Source organism: Triturus cristatus, chromosome 2_2, assembly GCF_964204655.1.
Source record: "Triturus cristatus chromosome 2_2, aTriCri1.1, whole genome shotgun sequence".
Classification (NCBI taxonomy): domain Eukaryota; kingdom Metazoa; phylum Chordata; class Amphibia; order Caudata; family Salamandridae; genus Triturus; species Triturus cristatus.
In genome coordinates, this window is record NC_140582.1 from 536932206 (window position 1) to 536941973 (window position 9768).

General features: G+C 51.9%; 1 pseudogene; it reads left to right on the forward strand.

Moving 5' to 3' along the window:
- The first annotated feature begins 7150 nt into the window (after window positions 1–7150).
- Window positions 7151–8929, forward strand: LOC146862468 (18S ribosomal RNA; annotated as a pseudogene).
- Window positions 8930–9768: the final 839 nt, after the last annotated feature.

Sequence of the window (9768 nt, forward strand, 5' to 3'; positions counted from 1 at the left end):
TAGGAAGAGTCCAGAAAGGGTTATTTTGAGAATCATAGTAGTGGCACTATCCAACAGGCACACACACATTTTCAGTACTAGTCACCCTTTTGATGTACAATGGAAAAAGATAAACAAAGTGAGCAATAACAAAATTACAGTTTAACACTAATTATGTTAGATTAGTACTTCATATAAAAGCGAAATATATGTTCGGAGATCGACCTAGTCCTTTCTTAAAACTGCAGACAAGGCAGCAAACAATGCCAAAATCTTGGAAATTAAGCTATCCTAAGATGTTGCAAACTAAATATTTTTCTTCCAAGATAGTTTAATAACACAAATGCATAGATGAAATCACGAATCACAGAATATGACTCAGATAGCTATGCAGTCAGATAACTGTACTTTAAAGAATTAGTATCTTTCAAAATCGGTCCTTCAGTACGATAACAGAATAGAGCCCCCTGCCTGTTTGACACAACAATACCTACCGGGCCGCCACTACGTACTGCTATAAAGATTAAATGACTGAAATCAGAAATACTGATTCTGACCCTCACAATGGGGACCATAGGCTTGGTGCAGACTGGGTATGGCTTCTAAGACACAATCTGGTGGATAGTGCTGAGCAGAGCTTAGTGTCCTGCATGCTGTTCGGTCTGAATTCAAATGCGTTGAGGACAGAGTAATCTATATTCCCAAACGTGTATAACATGTGGGCTCATTTTAAAATTATATTTAAATCTTCAGACAATCAAGTCACTCACTTTCAGATCTACTGCAACAGATTCACAAAATGCCACAACTTCAGCTCTACATTTCTCAGATACCCGAGCCAACCAATTTCATCCAACGTTATGGACTGGCTTTTATTGCTTTTTGAACATCCATCAAGGCTTTACAACATTACTTTCCAATTTTAACTAACTTCAAGTTAGTCTATACGTCATACGCTCTAATCTTGCCTGGATTCACCACACCACGTGATCAACCTTTGCTTGTTACTCCCGCCTCATTGATCTATTCTCTTTGCACCAAACTTACGCTGGCAGATTGGTGACCTATCACATTTAGATGTTGCTAATGTTGATGTTCCAGCTGTACACCTTATAAACTAATGACCCCTCTTTACACTCAAAATATCTCAAAGAGCTTTGTACCATTTTATAAAACCTAAAACAAAACATCATAGGAATTCAAGGTCATTCAATCTTTTTCGATGTTCAGTACAAGTTCAACTTTATTTTCGCTTGATTTTGATCATATGACTGGCTTGATTTCCATCATACGATCCCACAACTGAGATTTACCGTTTTAGAAAAACTCACAACTCGCACTAATTCTTACACACAATTACCCAGCAGGGAAACATTTTGGATTAAATATCTTTCTACAGTAATAAGTAAAGGTCTTAATGATCACTATGAAATGTAATGTTTCCTATGAATCAGAATTAAAAATGTGCGAACAGACGTGACAAGAATTTTCAATTCTATTAAGGACACGCAGGCGAGGATTATGCTTCTCATTTCTTTGCATTTATTTTACAGCAGCCAATAAAAAAACCACACTTTTTTTCGTAAAAACTACAAATCCCATGAGCACTAGGTACCCCATAACCATAGAGAGTACCCTATATAAGGTCTCACAGAGGAAGTAACCTCCTCTTTCTTTGCATGATCCATTAGAAAAACTTTAAGTCCAACATCCTGATATATCCATTCAAATTGAACACAGTCTTTAACCGAAACCATTTAGTACGAAAATCCACGTTCTGAAGTCCAACAGGGACATTCCAGCTCTCGGGGTGGAAAAACTCTGCGTCTTGAAACTGGCGAAAGGCCACCGCACCTCACAGTTGACAGAACACTCCAACGAACCCAGGAAGGCGAAGGCAGAAATCCTTACTTGCCGTTTGTACCTGAAACAAAGAGAAAGTCCCGTAACAACGGTCACGCTAGAACTTTTCGCATATATAATATAATTTAATCAGGGTGGGAAAACAAGTCAATAGTATAATCAAATAACAATGACATATGATTCAGTATAACACATAGTCTTGGGTTGGATAATCCTCGCATCCGTGTCCTTAATAGAATTGAAAATTCTTGTCACGTCTGTTCGCAAATTTTTAATTCTATGTCAGGACCAGAGGCTCCGATTATACTTGTTCAAAGCTTAGCCACCCCTACCGATGCCACATCCACAATCGGTTTATAATAAAAAGACTTAAATGCGGACTCTGTCGAACAATCAGCTGCCGTCATTATATCGGCAAGCGTTACTCCCAGAGCATGGGACTTAGAGGCCATTGCCCCTCGAACTGAGTGAGCCCTGAACTTAGAAACATCAATACCTGCCTCGCTCATGATCCAACGGACCCAGCGAGCTAAAGTGGCTGGGGTCACTGGACGAAACGGTTTTTGTAAAGCAATAAACAGTTGACCTTGCATATCAGAACGAAACTCAGCAGTACTTACCTCATATGCTTTGAGGCATTGAACCACACATAATTTCGGATTATCTGGAAAACTAGGATAAGAAACCGAAGTGGTATTGCACCAAAGCTCTGATGTCAGACACTCTTTTGCAAGAGACCAAACATAACAGAATGGCCAACTTGGCCAAAATCTGCTTGCGAGATAAATATCCGTTAGCAGGCCAGGATTCTAAAAACCGTAGAACCACTGCAACATCCCATAGGAACGCGTACTTTGGGCATGGGGGTTTGACCATCCGAATCCCCTTAGCAGCTTGCAGACCAAGGGATGTTCTCCCACCGTTTTGTCATCCAGCTAAACATGTCCCGCCGAAATCGCAGAACGAAAAGTTGTAACTGTTCTGTACGCAGGACCCGATGATGCTAAGGAAGCCAGATAGTTCATGATCATGGAGACATTTGCTGTAGTGGGATCGATTTCCCGTTGAGCACACCAGCTACACCATTTGCTCCATGCTGATGAATACCGCCTGTGGGTTTTGTCTGACCAAGCCTGTTTAATGAAGGTGCTAGCGTCTCTCGAAAGGCCAGGGATCTCCCATCTATCCCTGAAACTCACCATGCCACCAGCGGGAGTTGCCCTGCTAATACCAAGGGATGAAGTTGTTTGTGAGGGTCCAGCAACAGATTCCATGTCTGAGGAAGCAACATCGGTATAGCACTTCAACATCTCCAGTACTACTGGGAACTAAGCTTGTGCTCTCCACAACGGAGTGACTAGAAGGAGCTCCGTTTGCTGACGCCTGGCCTGCGCCAGTACTCTGGGAATCATTACAAATGGCGGGAAGGCATAGCAAAGGCCGGAAGGCCAGACCTGCAGAAACGCGTCCGAGGCTATCGCCTCCGGGTCCGGACGCCAACTGAAAAATTTTGGGAGTTGTTTGTTCAGGCGAGACGCGAACAAGTCCAATTGACAAGGGCCCCATGTCTGGTTCAGGAAGCGAAAGATTCGAGGATGAAGCCTCCAATCGCTGTAATCGCATAGGTACCGAGAGTGCCAATCCGCCACGTCGTTGTTGCACCCTGGGAGATATTCCGCCACAACTGATATTTTGTGCTGGAGACAATAGTGCCAAAAGTCCTTGGCTATCTCCGCAAGAATCCGTGATTTTGTCCCGCCCAGCTTGTTCACGTATCGAACTGCCGATACGTTGTTCATCCGTAGGAGGATACAGCAATTCGTCTTCTGGGGGTAAAGACTGCGAATTGCAAATGAGGCCTGCCTGCAGCTCTAGACAGTTGATGTGTAGTGAAAGCTCCTCTGGAGACCACCGACCCCCCCGTCGAAATCGGACCGCAGCGGGCTCCCCAGCCCCAGCGGCTGGCGTCTGATTCGATCACTATCTCGGGACTACTCGATCCGAATATGGCTCTGCCATTCCACGACACCATGTGATCTAACCACCATAACATCTCCCACCTCGCTTCCTCAGAAAGAGGGATCTGTTCTGCATACCCGAGGCCTGGTCCTGGAAATATGGCTTGGATCGATGAAGCTAACAGGCCCTCAACTTGGGCCACCGCCCTCAAGGACACAATCCGCTTGCTCACAATCAATCTCAATTCTTTCTTGATTGCTCTGATCTTTCGCGCGGGAAGGAGAAGCGGGCAGCTTCGAGAGTTGACCTGAAAACCCAGGAATTCTATAGATTGCGCAGGGGACAAAATGGACTTCTGCAGGTTCACCATGAACCCTAGATTCTGAAGCAAATAAATTGTCCACTCTAGGTGCATAAGTACCAGACGAGGGCAACGGGCCATGATAATGATGTCGTCGAGGTAGACGATCTAGCGAACTCCCCGAGCTCGCAACGATTCCATGACTGGGCGCAGGAGTTTCGTGAAGCACCAAGGTGCTGACGATAAAGTACGAAGGGAAGGACCTTGTACTCGTAGCAGACGCCCTGCCAGAGAAACTGTAGAAACCTCCGATGTGGAGCGTAGTTGGGCACTGAAAGATAGGCATACTTCAGGTCGAGACGCACCATCCAATCCCCTTCCTGTAGAAGGTCCCGCTACAAATGGATGCCCTCCATTTTGAAATGTCGATAAATGATCCACCCGTTGAACTCTTTCAAGTTCAGAACTAATCTGGATCCACCCCCTTTCTTCTGGACTAGGAAAACCGTGCTGATGAAGCCTCGAGGATATGGTTGAGTGGCAACGATAGCCCCTTTTTTTAGAAGATCAATGATTTTGTCTAATGAAATCCTGATCTTGATGAGAAAAATGAATGGGGGGAGGAAGGGAACCCTGGGAGGGAGTATCGTACAATTCCAGTTTGTACCCCTGAACTGTCTCCAATACCCAAGCATCTTGCAAGATCGTTTGCCAGGCCTGCAGAAAAAATTGAATGCAACCCCCCAGAATTACTTCTGAAAATGGAATGAGCCTCACCTGCATTTCCGGTGTCCTGGTGGTTTCCTTGGTTGCCACCAAATCGGCCTCTCCTGAAGCGGTTTCGACCTCTTCGAGAGGGGTAGAAGGAGGAGTTGCCGGAGTTATAATCCTGGTAACCTCTTCTTTGGTGTTGTTGTCCATGTGGGGTGCCTTGATTGTACCCACGGCCGAACGACCGCCCTCGATTTCGTCCGGCCCTGGTGAAAACCGGTCGGAAGGCACGCCTGAGGGATTCCTGCGACCTTGTCCAAACCGCTGAAAGTATCCTCAAACTTGGTCAGTTCCTTCAAAAACGGCTGACCGAAGAGAAGACCTTGGGCCACGGGACCCGCCTCTGAAGAGAATAACTCAGCTAACTTGGGGTCCAATTTGAGGAGGATAGAGTGCCTCCTCACGCTCGACATGGCGCAGTTGGCGTTGCCCAACAGGCACACTGCCTGCTGCATCCATTCGATCAATTCATCCGGGTCTATCAGGGAACCCGATTCTTTGGCCTGAAACCCCATTTCCAGTATCTTGGTAAGTGGTCCGGATAGATCCAGCAATTTATCTTGGCACGTCCACCAGGCACGATCTATGCCTTTCTTGGGGTCTTTGGCATATTTCTTTAAATATGTAAGCATTGTCAGATCCACTTCGGGTGTCGCCGCAACTTGCGCCGCTAGAGCAGGTCTAGGGCACTCCGACCGCAGTCGAGCCCTAACGTCCTTGTCAAAGGGAAGTCTGAGGTGTGCTTGTACATAATCTGCCACCTCTTGTGATGGAAGCCACGCGGTGGAATTAGGGTGGACGATGTCCATAGGGTCAAAGGTAAGGAGCTTAGGCTGACTGGGAACCTCCAGGTGATGTTCCTTCCTAGATTCTTTCGCCGTTTTTTCCTCCTCTGACTCCTTGTCCGATGAAGAGTCCCCTTTGTCACCATGAGTGAAATCAGTTGACTCCTTTGAAGCCAGATACGCATGCCTGAGGCCCAGCGTGGGGTCTCCGAGCTCCCCCCCCCCCCGAGCCCTGCAGCCCCAGAGCCCTGCAGCCCCTGAGCCCTGCAAGGGCAGGCAGGAGGCTTCCCACGAAGACTCGGGGCAGGCAGATTGGCGTTATTTCGGTCCCGGCCATCTGGTCGCACCTCTCCCCTAGGCCATCTGGTCACGCGCAATGCTTTCCAATGGAGTGACCAGATGGCCGGGCCGGCTTGGAAGTCCCGATGAGGGCTCATTTGCCTCCCGGATCCCAGCCAGGGCTCCAGGAGGTTGGGCACGTTCGCGCCTAGGGTCCCCTGAGCCTCGCGGTGCGCACAGGTTCCCAGAAAGAGGGGTAGCCTTCCTCCGGATTACTAGGGGCAGAGTATGCCGGGTCACCCCTCCCGGGCTGGCGGTTCTCTGCCGGGGACCAGATGGGCTATGCCCGGGCAACACCTCCCTAGGCGTCCGGGGCTCCCTCCTCCGGCCCGCTGCGAGGCAAAGTGCCCGGGATGGGCTCCATGGTTCCCGGGCAGTCATCGTCCGGGCCCGAGAGCGCCGGTGGTCCTTACCCGGGCTTGAGTCCCAGCTGGGGTCCCTGAGCCCCCGGGAAGCGGAGTCTCCGGGCCCTGCATAGGCAGGCGGGAACCCTAGCGCGAAGGCTCGGGGTGGGCAGATGGGAGTCCTTTCGGTCCCGGCCATCTTGTCGCACCTCTCCCCTCGGCCATCTGGTCACGCGTCCTGGGTCCTGCCTGCTTGGCCAGCCTCGGCTGTTGTCTCAAGCAAGGAGCTTCCCCCCTGCATGGACTGTCTGACTCGAGGGCCTGGCGGGTGGCCCTTCACCCTATCCAGCAGAGCGAAGGCCGAGCTGCCCCGGCAGCTCGTGTCCCCCAGTGGTCCGACCCAAGCGGAAGGGGTTGGGTGGCGCCAGGCCCTCGGATGCTGCTGCCCAGCAGGTTCGTAGGCCCCGTGCGCCACGCAGTCACCCCTCTCCGCCCAGCACATTTCCACAGCAGCTCGGAACAATTGTTCCGAGGGGTGTCGCTGCCGCCGCCGCCGCCAGGCTCCGGTACCCCTGCGTCTCGCTCAGGCTGCGCCTCGGCCCGCCTCTCCCTTCCGGGGTAGACATCTGGGCCTGCCGGTGCCCATGCGACCGCACCCTCCACCCCTCCACCGAGCCCTCCTGCCCAGGTGGGTGGGCTCCTTCCCCTAGCAGGCTCCCGAGAGGGAGGGGTGCGTGAAGGTTGTCCGGTCGGGGAGATGGGCACCCTGGCACCCGGACACCCGTATCCACCCCGTCAGCAGGTACGGCTACCTGGTTGATCCTGCCTATATTATATGCTTGTAAGTACACATGACCGGTACAGTGAAACTGCGAATGGCTCATTAAATCAGTTATGGTTCCTTTGATAGCTCCTTCTGTTACTTGGATAACTGTGGTAATTCTAGAGCTAATACATGGCGACAAGCGCTGACCTCCCGGGATGCGTGCATTTATCAGACCAAGACCAATTCAGGTTCGCCTGGCCGCTTTGGTGACTCTAGAAAACCTCGGGCCAATCGCACGCCCCCGTGACGGCGACGATACATTCGGATGTCTACCCTATCAACTTTCGATGGTACTTTCTGTGCCTACCATGGCGACAACGGGGAATCAGGGTTCAATTCCGGCGAGGGAGCCTGAGAAACGGCTACCACATCCGAGGAAAGCAGCAGGCGCGCAAATTACCCACTCCCGACTCAGGGAGGTAGTGACGAAAAATAACAATACAGGACTCTTTCGAGGCCCTGTAATTGTAATGAGTATGCTTTAAATCCTTTAACGAGGATCCAATGGAGGGCAAGTCTGGTGCCAGCAGCCGCGGTAATTCCAGCTCCAATAGCGTATATTAAAGTTGCTGCAGTTAAAAAGCTCATAGTTGGATCTTGGGATCGAGCTGGCGGTCCGAGGCGAGCTACCGCCTGTCCCAGCCCCTGCCTCTCGGTGCCCCCTTGATGCTCTTGACTGAGTGTCCTGGGGGTCCGAAGCGTTTACTTTGAATAAATTAGAGTGTTCAAAGCGGGCCGGCCGCCTGAATACTTCAGCTAGGAATAATGGAATAGGACTCCGGTTCTATTTTGTTGGTTTTCGGAACTGGGGCCATGATTAAGAGGGATGGCCGGGGGCATTCGGATTGTGCCGCTAGAGGTGAAATTCTTGGACCGGCGCAAGATGAACCAAAGCGAAAGCATTTGCCAAGAATGTTTTCATTAATCAAGAATGAAAGCCGGAGGTTCGAAGACGATTAGATACTGTTGTAGTTCCAACCATAAACTATGCCGACTAGCCATCCAGCGGCGCTATTCCCATGACCTGCTGAGCAGCTTCTGGGAAACCAAAGTGTTTGGGTACCAGGGGGGGAGTATAGTTGCTAAGCTGAAACTTAAAGGAATTGACAGAAGGGCACCACCAGGAGTGGAGCCTGCTGCTTAATTTGACTCAACACTGGAAACTTCACCCGGCCCGGGCATGGAAAGGATTGACAGATTGATAAGCTCTTTATCGATTCTGTGGCTGGTGGTGCATGGCCGTTCTTAGTTGGTGGAGCGATTTGTCTGGTTAATTCCGATAACGAACGAGATTCTTCCATGCTAACTAGTTACGTGACCCCCAGCGGTCGGCGTCCAACTTCTTAGAGGGACAAGTGGTGTTCAGCTACACGAGATCGAGCAATAACAGGTCTGTGATGCCCTTAGATGTCTGGGGCTGCACACGTGCTACACTGAACGGATCAGTGTGTGTCTACCCTTCGACAGGTGCGGGTAACCCGCTGAACCCCGTTCATGATAGGAATTGGGGATTGCAATGATTTCCCATGAACGAGGAATTCCCAGTAAGTGCGGGTCATAAGCTTGCGTTTAAGTCCCTGGCCTTTGTACACACCGCCCGCCGCTACTACCGATTGGATGGTTTAGTGAGGTCCTCGGATCGGCCCCGACGGGGTCGGCAATGGCCCTGGCGGAGCGCTGAGAAGACGATCAAACTTGACTATCAAGAGGAAGTAAAAGTCGTAACAAGGTTTCCGAAGGTGAACCTGCGGAAGGATCATTAACGGCGGAGTGGCTCTAGCGACTGACTGCGCCAGCCCGAAGCCCTTGGCCCGCCTCCTGCGAGCACGCACCGTAGGCACAGGGCCCGGCCCTGGCGTGACCCAGTGGAGCGGTCCGTCCGAAGCCGCATGGGGCGAGGACTGGGACTTCGGCGGGCTCCTTCCCCCTGGGGAAGGCCCAACTGGGGATGGGGGCCGGCCCCCAACCGCTGTCCCTCTCCGAGATGGAACCCACCTGGCATGACCCCCCCGAGCAGGGAGGGGGGGAAACCGAATGGCAGTGCATCCCCTGGCTGGCACTACCCCTCCCTTGAAAAGGCTCTGGCGCTGACTGGGCCCTCCCAAGTCCTGGCTCGACCTGGTTCCGGGTGATGGAGGAGTGGCCCTTTTCGCACGGCAGGGCGGCCTGGAAGAGAAGGGGCCGAGGGCCTGCGAGGGGACTCCGGCTCCTCTCGGTGGGAGGCGTGCGGGATGGGGAGCCGCCTGGCTCTTCCCTGCCGTTGCCTCCGACCCAGGCGAGGGTGGTGGTGGGCTGATCGCCATCCTGCTGGCACGGTTCGGGGCTGCCCGGCGATGGACGGCTGATGTGCAGGTGGGGCGTCCCTCCCTCGTTGCCAAGTACCCGGTTCGACCCGGTCCCGTGTGGCCGGGTTGAGGGGTTTGAAGACTCGCGTGGTCCCTCCTGGGTTACCCCGGGAGGGACCGGCGGCTGCGGGGCTGCCTGCTCCCGTTGCTCCGGGAGCCCCCCTCACTCGTCCCCGGGCGGGTTAGTGGGGGTGGACTCCCGGGCCGACCGCCTGGCAATGTTTTTCTTCTCTCAACAGTGCAGCCTGACTCCCAG